The 26,032-nt window shown below is 37.1% G+C and overlaps 1 protein-coding gene across 1 annotated transcript in view; it reads right to left on the bottom strand.

The window, feature by feature from the left end:
- TZMP1 (transition zone microprotein 1) overlaps positions 1-26,032 on the bottom strand; it is a 414,174-nt gene that overhangs the window by 137,454 nt on the left and 250,688 nt on the right. The gene's annotated exons all lie outside the window — the stretch shown is intronic.

Raw genomic sequence — 26,032 nt, 5'->3', positions numbered from 1 at the left:
ATTTGAAGTTAATATAGGAAAAATTGATCTGGTATTGATGAGGAAAGCTCATGCAGGTTTGGAGATATGGATTTGGAAGTTGTTAGCATAGAGATAGTTCTTGAAGTAATAGTAGAATCTGAGGATATAAACTTTAAAGAGGCTATAAACTATCAAGAGTATATAAACTTTAAAGAAAAGAAAGCCAAGCATGCAAACCTTTTGATGTATTTTATTTTATTTTATTTTATTTTATTTTATTTTATTTTATTTATTTTATTTTACAGAGAGAGAGGGAGAGAAAGAGCATGAGCCAGGGAGAGGGGCAGAGGGAGAAGCAGAGTCTTCCTTGAGCAGGGAGCCAGACAAGGGGCTTGATCCAGAAACCCCCGTAATCATGACCTGAGCCATAGACAGAAGCTTAACTGACTGAGTCATCCAGGTGCCCCATTTTTGTGTGTTTAAAGGACAGAGGAAAACTAGTTGGCAGAGAGAGAAAGTAGTTGAAGTTAGAGGATTCATAGGAGGTATGTTTTGAAAAGTTTTGAAAATAAAGGAAAAGTTACAGAAAGTATGTGTGCATGTATGTAAGTCTGAATGTGAATGTGAGCGTGTGTGTATGTGTGTGTGTGTGTGTGTGTGTGTGTGTGTGTGGTGGAGGGACATATTGGGACTATGTTGTCAGAGTGAATGCTGAAATATGTTCTCCCAAAACTCTTCTCTAAGATACAGAACAACATAGAAGTTGTGGCACCAACCACCTGTGCAGTTGAAAATCTGCATATGGATTTTGACTCCCGCAAAACTCAAATACTAATTGCCTACTACTGATTAGAAGCCTTATTGATAACAGTCTACTAACACATATTTTGTATGTTATATGTATCATATACTGAAATCTTACAATAAAGTAAACTAGAGAAAAGAAACTGTTATTAAGAAAATCATAAGGGGGACGCCTGAGTGGCTCAGTGGTTGAGCGTCTGCCTTCTGCTCAGGGTGTCATCCCAGTCCAGGTCCAGAGATCAAGTCCCGCATCAGTCTCCCTGCCTGCTTCTCCCTCTGCCTATTTCTCTGCCTCTCTCTCTCTCTGTCTCTCATGAATAAATAAAATCTTAAAAAAAAGTCATAAGAGAAAATACATTTATAGTGGTGTATGTTACTTATTGAAAAAATCCAAAGATAAGTGGACCCATGCAATTTAAATCTGTGTTGTTCAAGGATTAACGGTAGTTTGCCAGATTTAGCTCTCTCATAAGGTCATTCTTGAATCATGATAGAAAGGCCAGGCAGATCAACAGCATAAAGGAAGATAGTAGTCTTTCTATTTGTTATAGCTGGAGGACAGTGCTTATTTCAAGTAAAAGCTATTTAACTTATTTAGACATGAAGTGGGCTAGATATATTAATGTCCCATCCCCACAGCATTTGTTACTTTATAGCATTCAGGTTATAATTAGCCTTATTATAAGCCTTATTATAAAATTATCTCTCTCCTATATGTTAAATTTTTACAGATTTTGAAGGTATATTAGTACACCTACCAGTAGATATGATGGTGCCCAACTTAATTAAAAAAAAAAAAGTTGTTAAAAAAAATCCCTGCTAATCACTGCTATATTATTATATTATATATAATATATAATAAATTATTATATTATATATAATACATATAAATTTATATTTATTTATATAAATAAATATAATATAAATACTATATATTAATATATAATATTAATTAATATATTATAAACATATACTATATATATATGTAAATTCTGTTAAGGATTGTTGTCCATTTGTGTTTTAGGCCTTAAAGGTCTTTTGGATTGGTAATTGTATGTTCCTTGTATATTAAGTCCATTAATAACCCTTTGTTATATTTGTCATCATTGTTTTTCCAGTCATCGATGCACTAGTGGAAGGGAAGTGTTAACAGATTTTAAAATAGGCTTTCCATCAAATTTGGAGGCTTAACAGCCAGGCTTCTTGGCCTCTAGTCTTTATCCTTTTGTCTCCATTTTTGCAAGTTCTTTAGCTGGGCCTAAGGAAGGTCGGTCTCCTTACAGAATCAATGTCCCTTGAAAACAAGGGTTCCTCTGGAAAATAAACTGAGGATGAGCTCATGGATCATATTAGCTGTATGATTTAGCTTCCTGTCTTCTCCCCAAAAACTCAGGCAAACATACCTGGAACTACTATGGCAGTTGGAATATTGGGTTTTCTTGAAGCTGAATGCCAGGAGAAATGTTCTGGAGGTTAATAGAAAGACAGGCATGTATTCATGTTTGTTGGATAAACAGGAGTCCAGCCATTTAAGTATAGACTTTCTTTTATGGCTTACTTTAAAGTGTTAAATTCAGCATCAGATGATTATATATATAAAAAAATCTGATCTCCACTGGGGAAGGGAGAGGTGAGAATTACTATTGTATCATTTTTCAAGTCTCCTTTTCTAATAGTTTATTTTTGTTGTATATTGACCTTGTTTACTGGTAAATTTGATACATTCACTTATTTATAGATGTCTTTTCTGAGATAAGTTTTCTTAGTGCTGATGTTTATTTTTCCTTACATGGAAGAATTCATCAGTGAAATCAACTATCTGGAGATTCTTTTGTGGAAAGATTTTTAAATGATAGATTTAGTGTCTTTAATAGCTACAGCTCTATTTGGATTTCATTTTATTCGATTTCTTCCTGTATCAGTTGTGTTAAGCCTTATTTTTCTAGCAGTTTGTCCATTTCATCTAAACTTTCTGATTTATTGGTTTAAAGTTGTTCTAATAATATTCCATTAGTATCTTTGGTATCTGTGGACCCTGTAGTAAGTCAGTCTCCATTTTAATTTTTGGTATTAGTAATCTGTGCCTTTTCCCATTTTCCTTGATTAGTCTTGCTAAATAAAGGACTCTTAGTTTTATTAGTCTTGAAGGGAAATCCCTCAATGTCAGGCTTTCTTTCCAAGGCCTCCCATCTTCAGGGTCTCGGGACGCTGAAGTCCAGGCTACTGAGGCAGACCCTGACTCCTGTGTTTTCTCTCCATCTCCATAAGATTACTGGTTTCTCTGCCTCTAGCATCTGTTCTGTGCCTGGCTTTTCAGTATTCCCACCCCCAACTCACTACCCCTACCACACTAAAAATCATCATTTCCTTGAGGGGAAAAGAGACAAAGAATACTGTAGTCACTTCAGTAAGTGCCCATTTCCTTTGGAATCTTGGCCCTTCAGATCCTGGCTATCCTGACAGGTCTCTCATACGTTTAAACAGATGGCTTAAACTTCATACCATACAGCTATCACCCTCCAATTCCATATCCCACTCTCCCAATCTGTAGGGAATCATTACTTTTTATGTCTATAGATTTGTTTATTCTAGACATTTCATAATAATGGAATCATATAATATGTAGTCTTCTGTAACCACCTGCTTTCACTTAGCATAATATTTCAAGGTATACCATACTATAGCATATATCAGTGCATTATACCTTGACAAATGTCATAATCCTTTCCAAGTTTGTATCAGTTTTCAATATTTTATTCTTTGTTTTTCCAAAGTTGTGAAATGCCATTGAGAGTTCCTTTAACTTGTTTTTTTTTGTTTTTTTGCCAGTTTACTTCTTCTGGTATGTGCTCATGCTTTGGTTATAGCTAGTTTCATATTTTAAAAAAATATTGTTTATTTGAGAGAGCATGAGAGAGCACAGGGAGGGGGCAGGGATAGAGGGAGAAGCAGACTCCATACTGTGCAGGGAACCCAATGTGGAACTCTGTCCCAGGATCCTGGATCATGACCTGAGCCAAAGGCAGATGCCTAACTGAGCCATCCAGGTGCCCACCACTCTCATATTTGAGAGCATCATAACTACCTGCCTTAACTAATCCTTGCAATCTGGGTTCAAATTTCACAGCAGCATCCTTGTTTGTTTAATGTTAATCAATTTATGCCAAGATCTGAAACCATGAAACCAATCTACTAGCAGTGGAAGGTTCTTTTTTGGTCTTCCTGTAATTACATTTTTTTTGTTTCAATATGGCAGCTAATGTTAACACTTTGGCTTGAATTCTAGTTGAAATGATTTGGATTATCTTTTATTGCAGCCTTCAGTCCAAAGTAGATGTGTTTCTTTTCAATCATAATTGGCTTTCTGTTTCTACAATTTGAACTAACATATGTTAGAGCAACATTACTTTTTAAAAAAATTTTTAAATATTTATTTATTTTTACAGAGAAGGGACAGAGGGAGAGGGAGGAGAGAGAGAATCTTAAGCAGGCTCTATGCCCAGTGTGGATCCTAACATAGGGCTTGATCTTACAATCCTGAGATTATGACCTGAGCTGAAATCAAGAGTTGGCCACTTAATTGACTAAGTCACCCAGGTGCCCCATCTTGTTTTTTATATTCATTGAATTTTTGTCAACATAGTTTATACCATAGCTTCATGAAAGACTAGATCTCATTCTGTCCTTGCTTTTCTGTTGCCATTTTTCAAAGCTAATTGCATCCAATTTCACTTCTAGCATTATCACTTTTTGTTTCTTTGTTGCATTTTAATCTTTGTTGTAAAATATTATATCAATTTATCACTAGGAGACAAGGAGGCAGCACAACTGTACTCTTTTCTGTCTGTGCAAGAGATGAATAACAAATGTGCAGTGCTCAATTACTGACAGACTTTGAAAGAAGTGATGTCATTTGTCATTGATCATGCCGCCCATCTGCTATATAGTGATTTGTGGTCTGAAGGCTAGCAGCAAAGTTTGCACTTTATGTGATTATTCACAATTAATATATGGTGGTAACTGAAATTTGAATGGTGGTAACTGTTTTGTTGAATGGTGTTAATTTAACTAAAGCATGGTAACTGAAATTTGTACATGTTGGAATGGTGCAAAATGAGGGATGCCTATAATCTATTTCAATTGATCATGTATCTTTCAGCCTCATCTGCTTAATAAAGTTGGGTCTTAAACTAACTCTGAATATTTTATTTGAGGAAGAATCTTGAGGCTCTGCCATTCTAACCTTTGAGTTTAAAAATTATCCAGCTGCCTGATCCCTGTGATTGTCTTGTCAAAATGTGGTCTCCTCCTTGCCTCCTACCTCCACTACTGAGGCCTTCCGCAGCTCTGCCTCTGATACATGTCATTTCCTTTTGTGGACAAAACAGCAAAGCCTTCCCTATCTCTGATGTCTCCTGTTCTCACTTTCTCTGTTTTTGTGATTTAGAACTGCCCTCCAGAAACACATGGCAGCCGTTACCTGGCTTTATAGCTCTTACCTTCTAGCTAGGATGAAAGTTTTGCCTTAGCACCCATAGTGTCAGCCAGCTAGACCCTGCCTCTCTAATGAATAACTCATAAACACTGAAAGCACTATTTTCCTTGAAGAATGCCTCATAGTGGCTGTTACAACCTCTCTTTCAAACCTCAGGCCAACCTTTTATTTTCCCCTTAAAGAATATAAGCTTCAAAACCTCTTCTTTAGTATTTAACTTGAGCTTTAAAGTCTTTCAAAGGAAAAAAAGGTTCCTGAGGAGGTTCTCTTTTTTCTTTGGAACCTTTGAGGCATTTTCAATGTGACAGAATATGTTTTAAATGGACCCAGAGAGATTCCTTGTGGTTCTTTTGTGCCTCCAAGCACTCAGAACATGGCTAGGCACAGAGGAAGCATTTAACAAACATTTGCCACTTTGTTAATTGAAATGACTAACTATAGGCATACTTTGATTTGCACATAAATTTATTTCTGAAAATTATTTTTTTGAGGATGGGGAGGGACATAATGAGGCTGGTTTGGCAGGGGAAGAAAACTAACTCTGAGATTATTAAGGTGGATCCTCTAGCAGTGACAAATTCAGACATCTTTTTGATGATGCTATTTATTTATTTATTTATTCGGAAATCTTTTTTTTTAAAGATTGTATTTATTTATTTAGGAGAGACACACACAGAGAGAGGCAGAGACATAGGCAGAGGGAGAAGCAGATTCCCTGCAGGGAGCCCGATGTGGGACTCAGTCCTGGAACCAGAGGATCATGCCCTGAGCTGAGGCAGACGCTCAACTTCTGAGCCACCCAGGGGTCCCTTGATGATGCTTTTGAAAATGAGTGTTTTGCAGGCAAAAATATCTTTTAAGTCCATATTTTAAATATTTGCTTCAGATGTGATAGCTATCTATTAGTGAAAAGCTTTCACAGTCCAAACAAAGGATTGGTATTTGAAAAGGTAAGGCTATGAGACTTGGGAGAGGTGTTATGATTTGTTCTCTCAAGGGAAAAAGCATAAAAGCTAATGGGAATTTCTTCTGGAGATATGATTGTGGCCAGACTGTCAAATCTTCCTTGTTGAAAATTTGGACTATTTGCCTTACCATTTTGTCTCATCTATTTTAACTATGAATTCAGTAGACACCTAACTGTGTGTATAGCGAGCATAGCCTTTTTACTACTGCTATTATTTCTGAGCAGCATAAGGGCTGTTTGAAGGTAGGGACCAAATCCACTGGGTAGTCTTGTCTTTGTTTCCTATAGTCCCTAGCAGTGAAGGGGACTGTGCATACAGTGGGTATCTAAAAGTGTTTATGGAGTGATTAAATCATATGTTCTTTATCAGTTTGTAAGATCCACTTTGGGAGAATCAAAGATCAGTAAGAAGATCAGTTCAAGGCACAACAAGAAGGATCTGAGAGCTCATGGCACCATGTCATGAAGTTAGATTCAGAAACAGAAAAGCATAACTCTAGGAACTTCTTTGTGATGTGGTTCATCACATGATTCAGATTGTGTAAGGTAAAATGCCTAATACTAGTGCCAATTTCACCCCCAGACAGCACAGCTCAGTGTTTACTTAATTTGGATTTTGTTCATTGTATGTTAATTTATGTTTTAGATGAAAAGTTTCTAGAAAGCAGAAGGCTGAACTGTGAACCCCAAAATTCATGTGGAAATTCTAACCCTCTAGTACCTCAGAATGTCAGTGTATTTGTATACAGGGCCTTTTAAAGATGTGCTTAAGGAAAAATGAAGTCATATGGGTGGGCCCTAATCCAAATATGACTGATGTTCTTATAAGAAGAGATTAGGATGTGAACATGCGTGGAAGAAGACCATGTGAAAACACCAGAAAAAGATGGCCATCTGCAAGCCAAGGAGAGAAGCTTCAGGATAAAACTAACCCAGCTGACATGTTGATCTTGAATTTCTAGCTTCTAGAACTGTGAGGAAATAAATATTTGTTGTTTAAGTTATCCAGTCTGTGGTATGTGTTATAACAGCCCTAGAAAGTGAATACAAGAGCTGTTTAAATTTCTACGAATAGTGTCAAGTCTCAAGAGTATATGTAAAATAGAATCCTATGGGGGCAGGCAGAAATGCAACAGATGGACAGAACTTTTATTTTTTCTCTTATTGGCAGGTATGACATTTAAAGGTCACAAATTGAATCAGTCATAGTCAGACAGGATCATAGATTTATTATGTCTTCTTTGGTGGGAGATGGGGGACAGGAGGGATTTCTGGGCCACTTCAGTGCCATGGAGGGTTTAGTGGAGATTATGTTGAAAAATGGTTTTGGAGAGAGATTTGGAAATGATCAGTATCTACTATAATTTAAAAGCAGTGACTTTAAATAACACAGTCTATAGCTGTACTTCAGTCTTATTAACTTTCAGGGAAAAATAAAATGGTAATATTAAAACACTCAATATGTATCCGTTTTTACCTCCACCCACTATTGCAAGACTTCTTACCCAGCTGTTGGTCTTCTTACCCCTCCTCTTTGTTTCAAGTGATTCTCAGGAAGAAATTCTTCCATAAACACAGGCCTCTCATGATCTTTATCACTGTCTATCTAATTGTCTGTTAATTGCTAACAATTTAAAGACTTGTTTAATATGTTTCATAAGTTTTAAGGTAGTTAAGTTTTTATTTTTTAGGATTTTATTTATTATTGTTCATGAGAGAGAGAGAGAGAGAGAGAGATTGAGAGAGGCAGAGACACAGGCAGAGGGAGAAGCAGGCTTCGTGCAAGGGGCCCAGTGTAGAACTCAATCCTGGATCCCGGGATCATGCCCCGATCATGCCTTGAGCCGAAGGCAGACTCCCAACACTGAGCCACCCAGGCGTCCCAGTAGTTTGGATTTTTAAGTTTGTTTATATATTTTTCATAATAAGACTAATATAATCACAGTAAAAGAAAATTTAAAAAAGAGACAAGAGAAAAAAATCACCCATGGTCTCACCATTCTAAGGCAACTGAAAGCATTTGGTGGTTTTTCCTTTCAGCCTTTTTATTCATTGCATAGAATTTTTCTCCAAAAGTTGCAATTCTAATGTATACACAAGTTTCTATACTCCTTAAAAAAACTTTATATTGTAAATATTGTGGCATAAGCCTTGTCAGTGGTACAACAGAATTTTCTTAAATATCATTTTAGTGATATATAATCTAGCATTGAACTGATACAATAGTTTACTTATAAGTTTCCCAATTCTTGGACATTTAGGTTGTTTCAAATTTTTAAAAAGTGATTATAGGACAGCCTGGGTGGCACAGCATTTTAGTGCCGCCTTCGGCTGGGGCGTGATCCTGGAGTCTCAGGATCGAGTCCCACATCGGGCTTCCTGCATGGGGCCTGCTTCTCCCTCTGCCTGTGTCTCTGCCTCTCTCTCTCTCTGTTTCTCATGAATAAATAAATAAAATCTTTAAAAAAAGATTATAAACAACATGGATATTTTTGACGATGGATATGTTTGAACATAACTTTTTTCCCTCCCTGTTTTGCATGTCTCCCATTTTCTGAATTATTGTGTGAAAGGGCAGACTTATTTTTGTGCAGAAGCTTAGCGAATGTCCTACTGTTGTTGATAGAGTCTGCTGTAGAGACCTTGTATAGAGGCCACTTTCTCATTTTAACTTATGGCAAGATCCCCAATGGCTTGGGAGTACTGTCACTGCCTTTTGGGGGAATCATCTATCTAGTTTGTGGTTAGTGTATTTTGCTTGAGAAGTTTGCACTGTCAGTCTAATTAAATTCAAGATAAAGATGAGATCAGAATGCATCTAAGACTTGCATGAGGAGATGATGGACATCTACTTCGTAGTCTCAGTGACACTTCACATATCACTCTCGAAAGCAGACACAGAGAAGCAGCTCTGTTGCACTAACCAGGGAGGAGACCCTGAGTGTGCAGACTCAGTAACTGTGTCACTGGATTGTGGGTCTTGCTTGGGGAACAAGATAACAAGTTTTCCTAGAGTTAGAGGGAATGTTTCTTCCTACCCATCATATTTCCTTTGTTCTGGATAGTCTTCTGATTGCTGTTTGGCTTCTTCATTTTCTTTATACTAGGACGGTGGCAGTGCAGCATGTAACTCACTGTGTTTGCCTCTTTATTCCAGCAATGAGGAGGCTACTAAAGGAAGAATATACTGCTCTATTTTGTGGGCTCACTTCACTCCCAATGCCATCTTGCTTTCTTAGTTTTATTAGCTCTTTGCTTTATCTTTTTATTTTGGATTTTCTCTTGTAACATGTTTACATATTTCTAAGTAGCCTTATATTTGTTTCAGAATAAGTCATAGTTTGAATGAAGATTGAGGGATTGGCTTTTGGGGTTTAGGAATTGGTCCAGTCCATTTAGTATGAGCTTGTCACTGAGAGGTCACTCATCTTGGGTCTAGTATCTGGATCTGACTGATCCATAGCCAGACAGTGGATCTTGGTGATTCAAACTCAGTGCTATCTTTGAGATCTTGTCATTAAAAAATCCAGTACTCTTTGAGGCACTTTCCTCCTCCACTTTGAGGCCTTTTCACAATGCTGGGTAGAGTTAGATAATATTTGTTTGGGGGTTAAAAACCCAGCTATGCTTAAGTATACTTACCCCTTTTGTCTTTTCTGCCTCCTTATACATTTTACTTCTGTACTTTAAACCTATAGAAACTTTGGTTTTGATCTAAGGAGAAGTGAGGATTTAGCTTTTAGTCTAGATTATTCAGCTAATTAAATGTTACAATTTAATAATTTAGAATTTTGGAACTAAGCCCTTTTAATACTTAGTAACTCTTATATCGTTGAAGTTCCCAGCATTTTTTTTTTTTTTAGCTTTTATTTTTTATTTACCTCATCTTCCCTGAGGAAGATCTTGAAGGTAGGGACTTCTTCCTCTTTGAAGTCCTTACAGAACTGAGACCAAGTCTTTGTCAGAGCAGGAGCTCAACATATGTCTGCTGAATTGAATACTCTCACCTCCAAATAGGCTTGAGAAGTAAAGATGTCTACACACACTATTCTAAGGAACAGAAAGCAATACTGCTAATAAATATATATAGGATTGATAACCTTTACCAAAGACTCCACTCATTCAGTGATGGCAAGGAAAGACCCACTCACTAGAGATGTTATGCTAAGTTCTCGTTTAAATTCCATTTGCAATTAGAGGAGCTTGTTAAATTTCAAGACTGAAAGGTATTTGTATGAAGAGTGCCATGGTGATTGTGTTTACTTTTAATTTGGTAAATGTTATTTCTATTCGGTTGCTTGAAATTAAATTACAGATCTTAATATCTGTGAGAAATATCCAAAATATTGTATATATGGTGAGAATAAGAGCCATTGTAGTCATGGCAGGCAAAGAGGTTTTGATTTGAGGTGAAAATATGATTTCTTTGGAACTCCCTTCTAATCCTCTAGCATGTTTTCTTAACTTCCTTCAGTGACTCAAATATTTTGAGAGCATACGGAGGTCAAGCCATTTGAACATTTAGAAATAATAACTGTACTTAGTATCCAGTTCATTACTGTGAGATTCCTTGAGAACAAAAGACACAGAAAAGGGATTTTTTTTTAAAGGCACATTTCATTCAGGTGCATTAGATCCTGACTAGGGAGCTAAAATAACCCATTTTCAGAGATTTTCAGAGTGATTATGCTCTGCCTTTGGTGAGGAGTAGCTCTGATCAAGAGAGTTTTAAAAAATCCCATCAATGATCATCCATTTTCTCATTTGCTTTTGGCTGGGCATTTTCTTGTCATTGTAATGCATGCTTTGTTGTCTGTATCTATTGTTAATAAAACAACTTCTTTCGTTTGGTGGGGGTGAAAGGTTTGATATGTGGCCCTTGGATTCCTGATGATGGACAAACATTCACACACACTGTCTACTGTTGGCAAAATAACCCAGTGAAACTGGGCATCCAAGGTATAAGGTATCTATCTATGTTTGAACACACTGCATTGGACATACAACTGCCAGCCATAATCACATGGGAGATGAGTTCTTTAATAAAATAATGTTTTATGCCTATGTGTAACCACTAACAGAGCAGTTTCTTTGATTAGAATAAAACATAATTCTGGGGTGAGACTAGAGCATTAGCTCTACATGTGAAATTCATTTACTGTTATTCATATTCAATTCTGTGTAGGTATGGGTTGAAACCAGAAGGGTACAAAGTGCCAAAAAGTCATTTAAGTGGTTAACTTGATAAAAACAAAGACCTTGGTAATAGAATCATCCCAAACTTTTGTGAAAAGAAAGGGTATGGCCATGAAAATCTTTTGTATTACAAGATGTTTTCTGGTTATCTTATGACAAAAGAATGGTCCTTTTAAAAGATATGTTATACATTTTTATTTTTCAATAACTATTCCAAATTCACTGATCTTTTCTGTGACATTAATAGCTATTTTTAAAAAGTTTATTCTGCTTCTTCAAGGCAAGGGTGATATTTTTATCAATGAGAGAAAATATCTGCTTTTCAAAAGAACTCTTGCTATGGAGAAACATCTTGAAAATGGATATTTAGAAATGCTTCAATTATTATGTGATTTTGTGCTTAAAACAATGTGTTTTAACCACAAAAACCTTGAAAATTTGGGCAGCCTGGGTGGCTCAGTGGTTTAGCACTGCCTTTAGCTTAGGGTGTGATCCTGGAGACCCAGGATCGAGTGCCATGTTGGGCTCCCTGCATGGAGCCTGCTTCTCTCTCTGCCTGTGTTTCTGCCTCTCTCTCTTTCTCTCTGTGTCTCTCATGAATAAATAAATAAAATCTTAAAAAAAAAAAAACCTTGATAATTCTGTACTTCAAAAACCAGAATTTTCTAACTGGTATAAAAGTTATTAGAAGAGAAAGTCAGTGAGTTTGATTAGCTTATAAGATTTTTTTTAAAGATTTTATTTATTTATTCATGAGAGACAGAGAGAGAGGCAGAGACATAGGCAGAGGGAGAAGCTGGCTGCCCACAGGGAGCCTGATACAGAACTCCATCCCAGGACTCTAGGATCAGGACCTGAGCCAAAGGCAGATCCTCAACTGCTAAGCCACTCAGGCATCCCAGTTTATAAGAATTGATTGACACCAGAGATGCTGGGAATTTATAAGCCTAATTTCAACAAAGGCCTTTCCATAACTGATGGTTGGGATTAAAGAAATCATGATGTTGAAACCTTTTTTTCCCATCTGGCCCTATTATCCATATGTTAGGTTTTCAGCTGTGCGGCCATTAAAACCAACTATTATATGTGAACATAGCATCCAACATGAATTTTTGTGTCATAGAGTTGAAAGAGTCTCTTAAAACAATGAATAATAAATAAATATCATTCAAAAATTTAAATATTTTATTTTTAATAAATAAAAAGTTTTAAAAATTAGTCATAAATTTAAAATAATAAAATTCATATATAAGATGCTTGAAAGATTCAAGTTATATTCATGTAATTTATAAATAAATATAATTATCAATAAAATTTATAAATAAAAAGATATCTATGGAAAGTATAGTTGAATCTTTTTACTGTTAGGGATATACAATCAAGAAAGTTCAGAGATCACTGATCTATACATATAACAGAGTCTAAATCCCAGATTCCCAGGAAAGAGAAAGATTGGTTTAGTTGGGTCACATGCCCATCTCTGATCCAATCATCTGTGGCCCAGGGAGGAAGGTAGCTTAATTATAGGGATCCAGTTAGCTGAGTGTTTAGGATTCCAGTCATAGCAATTAACATGATTTCATGGAGAAGCAACAACTTATTATCATATGAAAATTCAATATTGTCATATTTGTCTCCTCTCAAGTATCTACTTGCTTAATAACAAACAGCCTGACTCTTCTTACCACACAACATATTTTTCTAGTCATTTTTACTGATGAATATTGTAAATTTTGACAGTGAAAATGCAAATTCAATGTAAATAGATTGTGAAATAAAATTGTCACTCTTACAAACATTTAAGGATTTCATGAGGTTGAAGAAAATGTTGTTGCTCAGATCACATACAAATTAGGTTTGGGATAGGTTAAGTCAATAACTGAAGAGAAAGCCAATAATGGTTATAACATCATAGAGCCTCAAAACAAATGATTTGAAATCAAAGGTAGGTATTAATAATGGTAAATTAATATGTCCTTGACTATTTTGAGAAGTTATCCTCCTTATGATCTGACTACACAAATTAACCATGAAGTGAAGGATATTATATAATGTTATTATACTCTTTTTGTTGGAAAAGTAATGTCTCCTAACTTAAATATTTTAGTTGTTCAAACTCAAATATTTGAGTTCTTCAGACTTAGTACATGGTTATGCCAATTAGAATCTAATTTAAAAGGCAAGATAAAGCAAACTTATTTTCTTAAATTTTAATTTTGTTTATTAAAGATAAAGCCCTAATCAAATGTTTTCCTTGTTTTTTTTTTTTTTTTTTTTTTTTACTATGGGATTTTGTTTCTTATTTGAGGATCTGATGCTCAGTTTACTGGGTATAGGGCTGACTCTCCTGAGAGCTGTGGATGGGAAGTAGTGCTTTGTACCTAGCCCTTTGCACCTTCTTTAATCCCTAATCATTTGCCTCTTCAAATCTGATCCAGCTTGAACCCAAATCCTTCAGGGTCTTTCTGGGTGTTTGATCTGTTGATGTGAAAAGTTAATTTGAGACAAGGTGTTTATAAACATAGTAGCTCAAAAAGTTACTCTTTCCTAAAAATACCTTTGTTACATAAAACCAAGAGGTGAAATAGGAGAGGTCTGGAGATTATAGTCAGGGGGCCTTTTCTGCCACCTGTTGCCCTTTGCAGAAGCCCAGTTCTACTGTCACTTTATCGCTGCACCATCAAGTCCAATACCCTTGTGTTCCCCTGGGCTGAAATATTTGTACACTCATGCCCACATTGACATCTTGGCCCCAACCATCCCACCAACTAGGAATGGTAAATAGATTTCATCTCATGTGCCAGCTCTGATCCATTGGGAGTGACTGCCTGGAGAACTGCAATGAAAAGGTTTCTGGGACCACACCTAGTTCAGCAGGAAAGATTGTATTGATTGATCAATGAGTTCTGCCATAGTCACTGGAGGTGGGGTGGAAACACACCTCATTCTTGCTATCTTTGTCCTAGATTATGCTATGGCAGTGAATATTTCTGCACCATGTTATAGAGGTCATTTGTCACCATGTAGCTCTTAACCGAGGCTCAGGGTTTACTATTAAGTTCTCATGATCCCCAGCAGGTCCTAATGTGCATCTTATGTATATGTGTATGACTGTGCATATAAGATGAGTAGCACCATCTTGGTGTACACAGAATGCTTCATTATTTCTACTTATGCTAAATACAATTGATTTCATTAAAGGGGGCCTTGCTTTCATTAGAGAGCACCAAAGTATGAAATTGTCAAGCATCATGCTCTAGGTTACAAAGAATATTTCAGATTTGGTCATTCATCCTTTAAAACATACCCAGAGTAGACATTTCTGTGCAACCCAAGCTTAGGAAAGATATCATTTTCCCCCCTGTCACTTCCAACATGATGTGCTATAAAATAGCTTTTATGCCTTCTGTGCTGTCAGAGAAATTTGAACAGCTTTCAGAGTTAGAAGTTTCAGGGACAGTTCTGTTAGAAAAAAAAATCCCAGGGGGAAACAGTAAGGGCTAAAGACCCTTATTTTTGCTAATGCACACAAGAACATCAGGAAGTAAATATTTGCTGTGGTTTTATTGGATTCTAGTTAGCTTCACCCCTGAGCCCCAAGGTCCCTATGGGAATGAGGTGTGCTTCATCAATATGTAATCTTTTTAAAGCTTGCACTCTCATGGGATGGTCTCAGAACACTGTTGTGGTTAAAATAATACCATCCAGCATTTAAAAATAATTTCCAAAGGTCTCAGCCCTTCTCTAGACTTTCTTGAACTCTGCAAGGGAAGATAAGGAGACCATAGTAATATATCTTTGACGTCTCCTTTTCTCTTCCACCCATTTTTTTACATTGAAGCAGCTCCCTCATCTCCCTTACCTCAGCCTCCCTCCAACAACCCTACAGCCACTGCACCAGGTGTCACCCATCTGCCTCTTATTGTCCTTGCCAGCGCTTTTCCTCTGCATTACAAGGTCCAAGAGAAGCTTAGTTAGCCAAGCAGGACCATCCTGTCTCGAAAGGTTGGGGTGAGGAGGATCAAGACAGAATTCTCTTAAGCATGGAAGGAAGAGAAAAGCTGAGAACCAACATACATGAACAATTTACCTCTAATCATGTACTTTGCATACATTCCTTAGAGATCCTCTCTTAGGTTGTCAAATTCTGCATTATGTTGCAATCACTGGGAAAAAAAAAGCCTTGGATGACAGCTTTCACACCGAATACAGTTTTTGCCACCCCTCACCTGGGTCTGCCTTTGGGATGCCATTGCTCCTACTGTGTCTCTGTTGGTTGAGAGCTGTTGCTCTGGGCCATAGGTTTCACTAACTGACTCTGGATGCCCACCAATCTGGTCCTAAGATGCATTTGTCATGGCCTTTTCCCCATTGTCACACGGGGATGTCCCCTCTAGGTGGCACCTTGTGAGATGGCTGTCTTTCTCTTCTACTTCTCTGTGTCCTCTTCCAAAGTGGGTCATGAGTTGCATATTCAGTTGGTAGTTTAGATCCAAACTCTGTATTTTATTACAGTGTGAGGAAATTTGGGGGTACACAGGTGGGTAAATTATAGGTATAGGGCCTTACTAACTAGTTCATTCTTTAACAGCCCCTACTTTGTGTCACTCCCAGAGCTGCCTTTAAGCCCAACCCTGACCTCACTTTAGGTTTAAACTCTCAGGTGGATTTTAATGTTTTCTCTCTTACCTCCATTTCTAGCTTCTTGATCAAGTCTTCCTTTTATTAGTCCTCCCAAGAAAATTTCCCTTTGCCTGCTTTTCCTTGATCTCAAACCTTTTCCTTCTTTTTTAAAATAAAATATTTCCTCATTAAATATGGAAGTCAAATGTGCATGCTCACTATAGAAATTTGGAAAATACAAAAAAGTGTAGCGACAAATCATCCACAATCTTAGAAATAACAATAGTCAAAGTTTGGTGAATTTCCTTTCCTTTTATGTGATTGCAAATATGTGAAATATTCAGATATGTATTCTGTTTTTCTCCTAATCTTTTCTTCTGGTTTAGTCTGTACCATGACCTAGGAAAGTCATGATGCTGTTACTACATTGTTATTTCTGTGTGCATGTGTGTGTGCACATACATGTACACATATGTGCACATGTGTGTGCATACGCTACGTGCATGCACTCACATGCACACGCACACACACATTGTAACTGGTTTCTTTGGGTCAGGTGCTGAACTCTACAACCTGACATAACACTCTACATTTTGGCCTCTTTTACTAGACAATTACTTTGTTTTTACCTATTATGCCTCTTCTTCTCGACCTTTATGGATGTATTTGGATTCTGGTTGATTAAAGGAATTATTATATGATATCCAAAGCCTAACTTTACATTAGTTAACAAATAACACTATGTACACATAAGAGAGAGGCCCACATTTTAATAATTGTCTTTTGATCCTCTTTCCATGGTATTCGGAATCTCATCTCTACTCTCTTCAGTCTTAGCTCAATTGCTTATTCTTGAGAGCCTGCAGCCTCTATCAATTGCTAGGAAACTAGGTCTGAGCACCCAAGGAGAGTTTCCTGTTATTCTTTTGTGAAATGATGGCAAGGAGATTTGATAAAAGCTGAATAAATTTTTAGTCTAGGATGTTCTGTTCTTAAGCTATAATTGCTGTTTTCCCTTTAACTCTAGAAGTGATTCTGCCAAACAAAAGAAACTTTAGTCTTCATGTGTGTATTATTATTATTTCATAAAAATTCTCCTTTAAATGTGTGATTAAAAAAAAACCTCTGCATCATTAAAGGTGATTTTCTGTTGTCTTGGGACTGGTTGACTGGCTTTATATGAATGTCAGGGGAAAGATGCACTTTAAAAGTGAACCTTCTGGGATGTGTTTATCCCGCAAAGTGAGATACATTTGATTGCAGTAAATATGACAACCGTGAAATAATTAAAAATAATTTTAGAATTTAAAAATGCTAAATCAAACTCTTGGTTATTAAGATGTATTACCTAGATGATGTTCAATTGATCTTCAAAATCTAATATCACTGAGGGTAGCATAAGAGAGTAAGGATTAGGGACACCTGGGTGATTCAGTCAGTTAAGTGTCAGACTTTTTATCTCAGCTCGAGTCTTGATCTCAGGGTCATGAGTTCAAGCTCTGCATACTTTTAAAACAAATATAAGGGGGGAACATCTTTATTAAAAAAAGAGAATACGATTAAATGGTATTTGGAGGAATTTAAGTTAGACATTGGAAGCTCTGCAGAATTCAGAGAAATCAGTATCCATGGTCATAAATGAGAGAGACCTTATCATGGAATCTATTAATAAATGAGTAGTTTGGGGGTGCCTGGGTGGCTCAGTTGGTTGGGTGTCTAACTCTTGATTTCAGCTCAGGTCATGATCTTAGGGTTGTGAGTTGAGCCCTGCATCAGGTTCTGCACTCAGTGCAGAGTCTGCTTGTCCCTCTCCCTCTGCTCTTCCCCCCACTCATGCTCTCTCTGTCTCCCAAATAAATAAAATATATTAAAAAAAATAAGTGAGTAGTCTGTCTCCTTGTTTTATCTTTCAAGGAATCAACATGATTCAGGAATCCCTTTTTCAAATCAATTATATGCCCTGTAGGTGACTATGAGTCTTGGTTTTGAGTATTTTAATCTGGTGAATTATAAGATTAATGGAAAATAAATATGGTTTCATGAATTACGTTTTTATTGCTATCATGTATACCACAGTGAGTTAAATTACTTCCATGTATTCTAGTGGAAAGATCAGGTTCAACATGTACTACACCAAATAGCCCTAGGGTATTTATGGTCTATTTTATTTTCTTCCTTTGTACGAGATAAGCAACTTGAAGTCATTGATGAATATATGCTGGAGGTACTCATTGATCATGGATATCACAGGGTAGCAATGCATGAACTAAAATGGGAATTAGGTAGAAGGGTTAGAATGAACCTTGGTTGTACACATTCCTTGCTTTACTGCTATTCCTGTGGTGTAGGTCCATGACAGTATAACCCTCTTTTTTTGGCCTATGTTAGAATTGGAAAGATACAAGCTGCTCTGGAAGCTAAAACTGTGCTATCAGAAGTGGGTAAGGAAGCAAAATATCAGCAAGTCAGAAGGTAGCTCTGAACTCTGTGAGGATACGGCCCAGGTAGGCCTTGTTCTTTGCTGAACCCCAAGTACCTAGCATAGTTCCTGCATAGCACAGACAGTAAGTATAATTGATCCTTGAACAATGTGGCGGTTAGGGGTAACACCCTCCACACAGTTGAAAATCTGTGTATAACTTTTGACTTGCTTAAAACTTAACTACCAATAGTCTACTGCTGATCGAAAGCTTTACTGGTAACATAAACAGTTGATTAACACATACTTTGTATGTTATACATATTATATACTATATTCTTACAATAAATTAAGCTAGAGAAGAAAGGTTATTAAGAAAATTATAAGAGAAAATACATTTATAATACTGCTCTGTATGTATAAAAAAATCTGCACGTAAGTGGACCTGCGTGGTTCAAACCTGTGTTGTTCAAGGGTCACCTTTACTAGTGAATTATTGAAAGAGTTGATCACTCCATGACCAAGCCTGTCCCCTTCCTCAAGGGTCCTTATTGAATCTCTATGTAGAAGCTTTAGAGATCTCTGCATTAGAGCTCTCAGTCTTTGCCTGGCCAGTAGAGGTGTGGCTCCACAGGGCTGACTGGGCTCTGGAGCTAGGACTGGCTTTGGGAATTAAGACAAGGGACATCTGCAGACAGTTTCAGGGGAAGCCAAGGTCGATAACCAAGCTGAATTCAACATCAATCTGAAGGGCCTAGGTGGAGAGGCACAGAGATGGAGCAGTGGACTTGTAAGACTGACTAGGAGACAGCTCTGGACAGACTCTTGAAGTGCTAAGTGGACAGGGGGCTTTCATGAGGCAAATTCATCCTCATTCAGGATACCAAGCCTCTGAGGACTTAGAATACCTTAGGGTAGAAGCTTTTTCTACTCTTGACTTCTTGATGCAGAGCCCCATGTCCTCTTCCCCACCCTTCTTAGGAATTTGCTTTATTTCCTGCCTCAGACAATAAGACCCAGAGAGTCCCCCAGGAATCCAAATAAGGTTCAGAGTTTCCTTTCCTAAGCAGAGTAGCAAATTCTAGAATTGGCTATGGCTTTAGCAGGTACCATCAAAATGTTGCCTCAGTAATTCCAGCTCCCCAGGACTCTCAGAAGGCCTGGGATTGAAGCCAACAGTCACAGGCTCAGCCCTCCAGGAAGCAAGTTTGTTATCATTACTAGCTCTTGGGATTCACAAGTTGATCCTCACAGCTTTTCCCCTTGGTGGCTTCTTAGGTCAGTGAAGGTAAAGACTTCATGCTAGATGGTCTTACCTTAGGCTCTATGAAGGCAGCACTCACAGAGCCTTTGAGTCTTTAAAGAATTGCCATTTTTGATGCCAAGAGTATAACTTGAATACAAGAAGTTTAACAGAATTAACAGCAGTCTCTTTGTCTGGATGCAAGATGGTTTTTAACCTAAAATTTTTTTAGGATCCTGCCAGTGCACCCTCAGGTTTCTTAAGGTAATTAAACTAGGCCCTTGGAAATATGCAGACTGCAGCAACACTTTTGCCAGTTTGAGTTTTTTAAGAGCACTTTCTCATCCTGTCTGGAGGGGATTGGATTTGACTGGTGCAAGAGAGAAAGCTTCCAATGGGGGTCCTTTTGAATTTTTAGTTATTTTCTATCTCTGAGTATAGGCCATATTGGCAATATTGTCACAGGGCCCAAGTACTCCCCTGCAACTTCATTTTCATCCAAACCAGCAAGTTTCAGTTTAGTGGGCAAATCCAATAACTAAAAGAAACTACATAAATTGTTAGGCCATAGGGAGCAATCTTACTAAAAGGTATCTTGTTGGCCCACAAGGAGAAATTTAGGCAACGGAGGACTCAAGACCTTTTTAAGTTTTCCGTGGACTCTTCTAGAGGCTTCAATACTTATACCAAACATAGTAAAATATACCTGCATTTCAATTAAATGTAAACATTTCCATTAAATGTTGAAAGGATTTTTATAATTTTGCTTTTGGAATTATCTGCATATGAATGACTTACTAATACAGTTGAACTATTTCTTTTTTTTTTTAAAGATTTTATTTATTTATTCATGATAGTCACAGAGAGAGAGAGAGAGAGAGAGAGAGAGAGGCAGAGACACAGGCAGAGGGAGAAGCAGGCTCCATGCAGGGAGCCCGACGTGGGATTCGATCCCGGGTCTCCAGGATTGCGCCCTGGGCCAAAGGCAGGCGCCAAACCGCTGCGCCACCCAGGGATCCCCTAGTTGACTATTTCTTATCAATCATTATATGTACTCAAAAATTCTTGTAAAACAAGAGAATCTAATCCACAAAGTATTCTCACATGTAATGAAATTTTTAATGAATAATAAATTTGTTACTGAAGATGACATAATTTTACATTTTGCAGGTTGTTAATTACATGCTTATTAATTTCATTTTGTTTTTCTGTGGCTTGGAACCAATTCATATTTTTTTCCCCTTTTTTTACAGGTGTCTGGAAAGCCTGTAGGCCTCAGGCACTGGACCTTTTGGTCCAACAGATAAAAACAGCCCTGAGGGAATTTAGCTGTAATGTTTGGTTCAGGAATAAAGTTTTAAGGGTACAAGATTGTTGTTTCAAAGGTTAGAAAGCCTGTCATGTCAAAGAAGAATAAGACCAATTCTGTGGTACTCCATAGGATGGGAGTGAATACATCTTCACAACAAGGTATCAAAGAGGCTATCCTAGGAGATATGTCACCTGGAAGTGTTCAGAGGGAGCTGGAAGGATCTTTTGTAGAGGCCTGAGGGTGGAGATTATCAAGGGTTCAGAGTCAGAGGATTAGGGTTCAAGTCCCTATCAATACCTGTGTGATTTTGAGTAAATCACTTAATCTCTTTGTATTTTTCTTTCCTCATATGTAAAAGGGGATACTATTTATTTCATTTGTTATTGTCCCTCATCTATAGAGTGGAGATGTATGTATTCCTCCTTCACTTATCACAAAGGTTTGCTAAAGATTAAAGTGAGATAATTTCAAACTTTCAGTCACAGTGATAAATTTTATATAAATGTTCAGCCCCATTCAAATGTTAGAATTATAAATCCAATTCTAGGGTACTAATGGAACACCTAATAAGATGGGAGGGAATCTACAAAATGAGTCTTTAAAATTCATTATTGCTACTGATAATAATCTTAGCATAAAACTATAAGGAACCTTAAAACACATTGGAGAAACCAGTGCTACTTATATACAGTAAGTCAAAGCTCTATATAGGCAACCTAATATGGACTTTCAGCTTTAGAAATAAAAAGATTAGAATTAATAGAATTAAAGCTAAAAGGAATATTGGACATTGAATCTCAAACTCTTATTTTATACATAGAAAGATGATGTATAAAGTAATTAAGTGACTTGCAAAATGATCTCTACTTATTTAAAACCCTGCCTTGTTTCATAAAGGATTTCAAGTGGAGTATAAGAATAGGTATAATGAAATAGCAAAATCTAAAATACAACCAATGCTGTGATTATGGAAAATAAGATAAAGTATAATGACCAAGTGAAAAGGAGAGTGAAGTTATGGTGGCAATATATAACATCTGTAGAGTTATTAGAAATTAACAATAAATTGGTATGAGTTTCCTAGTTAGTTGAAGTAAAATTAGGATTCAAGCTAGTGATGGAGCCAGCATCAGAACCTCACCTTACACTGGTTTGTTTTTTTGTCTTTCTTTCTTTCTTTCTTTCTTTCTTTCTTTCTTTCTTTCTTTCTTTCTTTCTTTCTTTCTTTCTTTCTTCTTTCTTTCTTTCTTCTTTCTTTCTTCTTTCTTTTTTCTTTCTTTCTTTCTTTCTTTCTTTCTTTCTTTCTTTCTTTCTTTCTTTCTTTCTTTCTTTCTCTTCCCTCCCTCCCTCCTTTCTTTCTTTCTTTCTTTCTTTCTTTCTTTCTTTCTTTCTTTCTTTTTCTTTCTTTCTTTCTTTTTCTCTTTCTTTTCTTTTCTTTTCTTTTCTTTTCTTTTCTTTTCTTTTCTTTCTTTTCTTTTCTTTTCTTTTCTTTTCTTTTCTTTTCTTTTCTTTTCTTTTCTTTTCTTTTCTTTTCTTTTCTTTTCTTTTCTTTTTCTTTTCTTCTTTTGGTTCAGCCTATGGGGATGATAGCCTTTGTAAGGAGAGTGAGAGCTGCTCCATGTGCCCAGCTGACTATGGGAAATGTCTACTTCTTATAGGTTCCTGGGTGATGATTACCCCTCCAATTGGCTTGGTCTCTACTGCCTCTACCTTGAGCATTCTGATATGAATCAAGCAACATCTCATGCCAAATTTTCTGTGGCTATTTGTTCCTTATTTCTATTATTCCCTGACATCTTCTTAGAGTTCTGTATTGTCAAGAGCCTTTGAAACTATGTAATCTATCCCCATTACTTTACAAATTAGGAAACCAAGATCCAGATGTTATGTGATTTGCCCAAGGCCACACAGCAGCAGCTAACCTTTATTGAGCATCTACATATGCCTTATTTAATTCTCATAGCAAACCTTAATAAGCAAATATTATTATCCCTTTTTATAGATGAGGAAAATGAGACACATAGATAATCATTTATCTATAATGCCCTCAATGCAGAATGTATTGCATACACTGATCCCTTCACTGAGGCTCTGAGAGAGGCAAAGAAGCCTCTGCTGCCAATTCTGCAATCTCCAGGTGCACCAGTTCCAGATTACTTTAATTTACTTTACAGATTACTTTATTATTACTTACTGATACATCACACTCATTACCCCATACCAAAGCATCTTAATTAATAGCATGGCTAAGAACTATAGATACAAACCTATTTGCATTAGGCAACCAAAGAATCCATCTGAAAACCAGAAATTTCTATAGAGACTGACTCCATTGGCCAAAGAAACAATCCCCAAAAAGCAGGGTCAGACAGTGCTAATCAAGCTCAGCTCTGACCTTTCCAAACTCCAAGGTTAGTCTTATACACCTCTCCAGCCTAAGAGGAATTTAAGTCCCAATACTGTCTTCTCTAAAGTATGGTATAAAGAGCACTAGACTCACAGAGAACTGGATTCAATCCAAGATCTGTCATCCTCTTAAGAGGCAACCTGGGTAGAAGGTTGTACAAAGAGATGAACTAGACAGACTTAGTTCAATCCCCAGCTCCTTCACATACTCTTCTTTTGACTTTGGGTAAAGCACTTCACCTTTTTTTTGATGTTTAGATTTTATTCATTTATTCATGAAGAGACAGAGAAAGAGGCAGAGACACAAGCAGAGGGAGAAGCAGGCTCCATACAGGGAGCCCGATGAGGGACTCGATCTCAGGACCCTGGGATCACGACCTGAGCCAAAGGCAGATACTCAACCACTGAGCCACCCAGGTGCCCCAGCACTTCATCTTTCTGTATTTTTTATTCTTATTTTACAAAAGGCAAAGTATGTCTAATAGGAGAGAGGAGAGCAAGCTGTGTTAAAAGAACAACACATACATATATACAAGCCGATATCAATGGTTGCCAACTAATCTGGTAACTTAAATCCTTGTTGACACTTGATATTATGCAGATAAAGGGATAATCATTTCAGGGTCCAGTCTGGCATGGAATCCCATTCAATGAATAATAGACCAGCAAATAATAATTATAAACAAATTAAAGCATTCTTTCTGTCTTTTCTGAAAATGCAGGGCTTCTTAAAAATCATATTTTTTTCTTCTCAAAGTATCTTCCCAACATTGTAGCTGCTCCAAAGTCTCTCTTTTCCCCTAGTAAAAGCTACTCTCCTGGGTCTTTACCTAGCTGAACCTACATAAAGTTGCTTATCTCTTCCTTCTCCCTTCTTTGCTCATCTCTTCATATGTAGGTCAACATAGCCTTTTGGGCACTTTAATTTTCTTTCTTCCTCCATTATATTGATTCTTTTCAATAAAGGGCTAGGAATGGATCTGGAAGTTAAGGTAACTTCCTCCTTACATGGAAGTGGGGAGTGGTTTGGGGAAGACACTGGGGCTACGTATGCATTTTTTTTTTTTTTGGTTCCCTGTCAAATCGCTTTTACATGTATCCACTGTATCAAATTAAAAATCTCAAATTCTTACCAGCTCATGCTCTAATGTGTGGGTTCCTCCTCCTGTCACTTGGTGTGTATCTAGAAAATTGACAAAGTGCATTAAACGTTATTCTTGAAACTATTATTAGGAAGGCTCAGTTGCGCCCCAAACCTATATAGTATATTCCAATACTAAAAGTCAATAGTTTGGCATTTTCTATTGTTTAGGATTGTTGATACTAATGTTTTCCTCCCTGGGATGGATAATAGAGCTTGTTGACATGGAGGCAGATTGTGTGTGGGGGGATGTGAGAGAGAGGTTCCTTGGAGCCTTTAATAGAATAGAAAGGAATTCATAAGATTGGTAAAGAATGATTACAGAGAAGTAGAGGCAGAGTAGGGAGGAAAAAATAGCAATAGCTTTGGAAGGGCTAGAAAATAGAGTATTTTTATTTTGAAGCTGAAATGTAGTCTTTTTTTTTTTTTTTTTAAGATTTTATTTATTTATTCATGAGAGACACACACAGACCAGAGACACAGACAGAGGGAGAAGCAGGCCCCATGCAGGGAGCCCGACGTGGGACTCGATCCAGGGTCTCCAGGATCACACCCTGGGCTGAAAGCAGCACCAAACCGCTGAGCCACCCGGGCTGCCCGAAATGTAGTCTTTTAACATTAAAAACAAATCTGAAATAAAGATGTGACATTTAAAAATTGTGTTGAATTCTCAAATCTTTTTTTCTCATTTATATGGCTTTTAAAAAATATTTTATTTATTCGAGAGAGAGAGAACACACAAGCAGGGGGAGGGGCAAAAGAAGAGAGACAGAAGCAGGCTCCCAGCTGAGCAGGGAGCCCTACTTGGTGATAGATCCCAGGACCCCAGGATCATGACCTGAGTTGAAGGCAGACACTTAACCGGCTGAGCCACCCAGGCACCCCTCATTTATATGGCTTTTTAATTTAAATCCTTATTAAACCCATTGCGATTGATTATGCTGATGAGTACCATCATCTTATTAGTAGTCTTACTGTTGCTATTGATAAATAATTATTGATTTTGTGCTGAATTTTCTTTTTTTAAGTGGAGCCCAACTCAGGGCTGAGATCAAGAGTCAGATGCTCAGCTGACCAAGCCACCCAGGCACCCCCTGAATTTTAATGTTTTGATTCATTTTTACTGTTTTACATTTCAATCACATTTCAAAATTTTTGTAGTTTTTCTGTTATCTTTTTTTTTTTTTTTTTGAGATTTTATTTATTCACTCATGTGAGACACAGAGAGAGAGAGAGAGGTAGAGACATAGGCAGAGGGAGAAGCAGGCTCTCCTTAGGGAGCCTGATGTGGGACTCGATCCCTGAACTCCAGGATCATGCCCTGAGCCAAAAGCAGAGCTCAACCGCTAGCCATCCAGGCGTCCCTCATTATCTTCTTTTTTGAAAAAATGGTTTCATAAGATGTTTTCAGATGAAAGTTGGATAGTAGATTTCACTAATATCGCACAAAGTTTGTAAACAGCTA

Source organism: Canis aureus, chromosome 10 (genome assembly GCF_053574225.1).
Source record: "Canis aureus isolate CA01 chromosome 10, VMU_Caureus_v.1.0, whole genome shotgun sequence".
Classification (NCBI taxonomy): domain Eukaryota; kingdom Metazoa; phylum Chordata; class Mammalia; order Carnivora; family Canidae; genus Canis; species Canis aureus.
The sequence above is the reverse complement of the archived record's forward strand: the minus strand, read 5'-3'. Positions and strand labels throughout refer to the sequence as shown.